This window comes from Rousettus aegyptiacus, unplaced genomic scaffold, assembly GCF_014176215.1.
Source record: "Rousettus aegyptiacus isolate mRouAeg1 unplaced genomic scaffold, mRouAeg1.p scaffold_m13_p_2, whole genome shotgun sequence".
Taxonomy (NCBI): domain Eukaryota; kingdom Metazoa; phylum Chordata; class Mammalia; order Chiroptera; family Pteropodidae; genus Rousettus; species Rousettus aegyptiacus.
In genome coordinates, this window is record NW_023416295.1 from 36,666,412 (window position 1) to 36,670,235 (window position 3,824).

General features: G+C 34.9%; 1 pseudogene; it reads left to right on the top strand.

Annotated features, from left to right (window-relative positions):
* The first annotated feature begins 2,406 nt into the window (after nucleotides 1–2,406).
* LOC118614722 lies at nucleotides 2,407–2,524 on the top strand (annotated as a pseudogene).
* The last annotated feature ends 1,300 nt before the right edge of the window (nucleotides 2,525–3,824 follow it).

Consider the following 3,824-nt stretch of genomic DNA (forward strand, 5'->3'; position numbering starts at 1 on the left):
CAATAAAAGCTGAGGCAATTTTCTGAAATAGTAATAAAAATCTAATTTCTTGATCACTTATTTGCTATTCAGCATGTACTCATCTAGGTAAAAAGTAAATAAATCAAAAATAATATATACATAATTGTAGTTAGAAAAAAATTATTGTAACTATGTACATTAACAGATATTAACTATTGTGGTGATCATTTCACAATATATACAAATAGCAAATCATTACACTATACATCAAAATCTAATATAATGTAATATTTCAATTATACTTCAATGAAAATAATCTATAAATTCTATGAACTAAGGAAAAATAAAGTTAGGTGAATTTTTTTTAATGTGTTCTACATATCAGGTACTCTTCTAAGTACTTTACAACATAATTGTCACAATTACCTTGCTATTACAAAAATTCCATTCCCTAACTTGTTCTCACATTACCCAAGGGCTCAACAACAGAAGTAGGATACATGGTCTACATATTTCTGTTCCCTCAGATGGAAGAGGAAAGTGAAAATAATAGTAGCAGCTAACATTTTTTGTTGTGCTTCTATATACCAGGGCCATTCTGAACACTTTACATACATTAATTCAGTCAATCCTCATAAGGGCATTCATCGTAAAGTGAGTACAATATTACAAGTCTCATGTTATTAATAAGTGAAAGAAGGTACAGAGTACTTCCAGAAGTTTCTAGAGATAAGGAAGCAACGGGAAGATGGTCTGGTCAAGATGGCAGAGTAGGTAAATACTGTGTTTCCCACCTCTCATGACTACATCAAAATTACAACTCAACTATAGAATAACCATAATGGAAAATCACCTGGAGTCTAAATGAGCTGAAGTCCTATAACTAAGGATATACAGAAGGAGCCACTTCTAGACTCATAGGAGGGATGGAGACATGAAATGGGCTGGCCCCACACCCTCTTGTGGTAGTTGAAAATCAGGAGAAATATCTAGACTATGGGAGATGGTGGGGGGAGTGAGGAGTCTCCCTGGAGGAGCAACAGGGCCTCTCCCAGAAAGCCCTGAGGCTGGCACACCCAGTGAGCAATTTTGGAACGAGCCGGAGCACCTCCCAGGCTATATCTGAGGATGTACACCCAAAGGGCAGATTAGGAAGGTACCGGAGCCCTACTAAAGTAAATCCAACTTCATAAAGTCCGCCCCTGCACAATAGCTTTTTCACTGCAGTCACTGGACTCTCTTTACAACCAATCAGCCAGGGGGGTCAATCCCTTCTATTGTCATTGTTATGTAAACAGCAATCAAGACTCAACTACAACAGGAGGGCACACACAACCCATACAAAGGACACAGCTGGAGTACCCAGCTCGGGTGATTATGGCACTGGGCTCCACAGGACACCTACTATATATAAGGTTACTTTACCAAGACTGGGAGACATAGCAGCCCTGCCTAATACATAGAATCAAACACAAGAAGGCAGCCAAAATGGGGAGATGAAGAAACATGTCATAAATGAAAGAACAGAATAAAGCTCCAGACAAAGAACTCAACAAAATGGAGACAAACAATCTACCAGATGCAGAGTTCAAACACTGATTATAAGCATGCTCAATGAACTTAGGGGAAGAGTAGATGAACTTCATGAGAACTTTAACAAAGAGATAAAAAACATAAAGAAGAACCAGTCAGAAATGAAGAATACAATAACTGAAATAAAGAAGATATTAGGAGGAATCAACAATAAATTAGATGAAGCGGAGGATTGAATCAGCTATTTTGAAGATAAGGTAGCAGAAAGCACCCAATCAGAAGAGCAACAACAAAGAAAGAATCCGAAAATTTGAGGATAGTTTAAGGAGCCTCTGAAACAACATCAAGCATACAAACATCCTCATCACAGGAGTACCAGAAAGAGAAGACAAAGCACAAGAAACTGAAAAACGATTTGAAAAAATACTGATGGAAAATTTCTCTATCCTAAAGAAGGAAATAGACATACAAGCCCAGGAAATGCAGAGTCACAAACAAGATGAACCCAAAGAGGCCCACACTGAGACACATTGTAATTAAAATGCTGAAGGTTAAGACAAAGAGAATCTTAACAGCTGTAGGAGAAAAGCAATTAGTTACCTACAAGGGAGCTCTCATGATATCGTCAGCTGATTTCTCAACAGAAACTTTGCAGACTAAAAGGCATTGGCATGAAATATTCAAAGCAATGAAAAGGACCTATAACCAAGATTACTGTACTAAGCAAAGCTATCATTTAGAATCAAGGAACAAATAAAGAGCTTTCCAGACAAGAAAAAGCTAAAGGGGTTCATCAGCACCTAACTGGTATTACAAGAAATGTTAGACTTCTTTAAGAAAAAGAAGAAAAAAGAAAAAAATCAAAAATATGAATAATAAAATGACAATAATTACATATCAAGAATTACTTTAGTCTACACCATGCCACCCTGAATGTGCCCAATCTCATCTGATCTCGGAAGCTAAGCAGGGTTGGGCCTGGTTAGTATTTGGATGGGAAACCGCCTAGGAATACCAGGTGCTGTAGGAGTTAAAAAAATAATTAATTTAGATGTAAATGGATTAAAAGCCCCAATCAAAGGATAGGGTAGCTGAACGGATAAGAAAACAAGAACCTTACATATGCTGCCTACAAGAGACTCACTTTGGTTCAAAAGACATATAGGCTGATAGTAAAGCAATGGTGTCAGTGCCACTAGATTTATCAGAGTGATGACTTTATGTTATATAAATGTCTAGTCACTATGTGGAACATGTGAAGCTAATATAAAATTAAATGCCAACTGTAACTGAAAAATAAAAACTATTATAAAAAAAAAAAAAGAAGCAACAGAATTTGAATGAAGTTCCTCTGCATCTAGAGCCTGTGCTATTAGTCGGTACATTGTACTGACTTTGTATAAGTCAACAAAGGACACTTAGTGCCCTCACCATAGTTCTAGAACCCTGAAAATACTCTGGTATTTTCCGGAGTACAGAAAAATATTCTGTAAAGTAAAATAATATTAAAGTAAAATAAAATAAAAACAGGATAAGGAGGCACGTCTCTGGTTGCAACCAGTCCCTTCCAATGTAACATAACACAAAATAACATAACATAGAGACAACTTACATATGTTTATATTTATATTTTATGATTTTTAAATTATATGGGAAGGGATTTTGCAAATATCAAAACAAAGGGCAGTTAAATTAAGAACACAGATAACTCCTGCTGATATTTTCATATCTAGCATTGAAATGCCAAGAAAGTCTGTAAGAATGTCTAATTTTAGAATTCAAAGGGTGAATATACCTAAATATTCAGGCAAACGGAAGAGGAAGAGAGGAAGATGCCCTTTTGTTCCCTGATACAGTCTGAAGAACAGTAGTTCTTGAAAATACAAATATTAATGAAATTAATACTAGCTATAAATAGCCAGGTAAAACCATCCCAGGATTCTTTTTCACATTCTGAAAACAAAGAGATATTTTATGCTTAACTCACTGCTTCTTTATAAAATTGATGCTCCTTCTTTGGGTTTCAATGATATAAAAATTTTGAATCACAATTTTATGTAGTTATAACTAAAAATTTTAAAAAGTGATATTATTATTTAAAAAGTTTCTGTTACATATAGATTTACAATTGAAACATGTTTGGTGCTTTATTCATAATTAAAATATGGTCAAAAGAAATGATGGATAAAATAATACTGTACACAATACTATGCAATTCTTCTCTGACTTAGATATAGTGAGAAATTCCTTTGAAGACACTGTAAGAAGTTCCTATGCCATTAACTCCATATTATACTTATCTCATTTTAGCAGTTACTAAATAGATACCA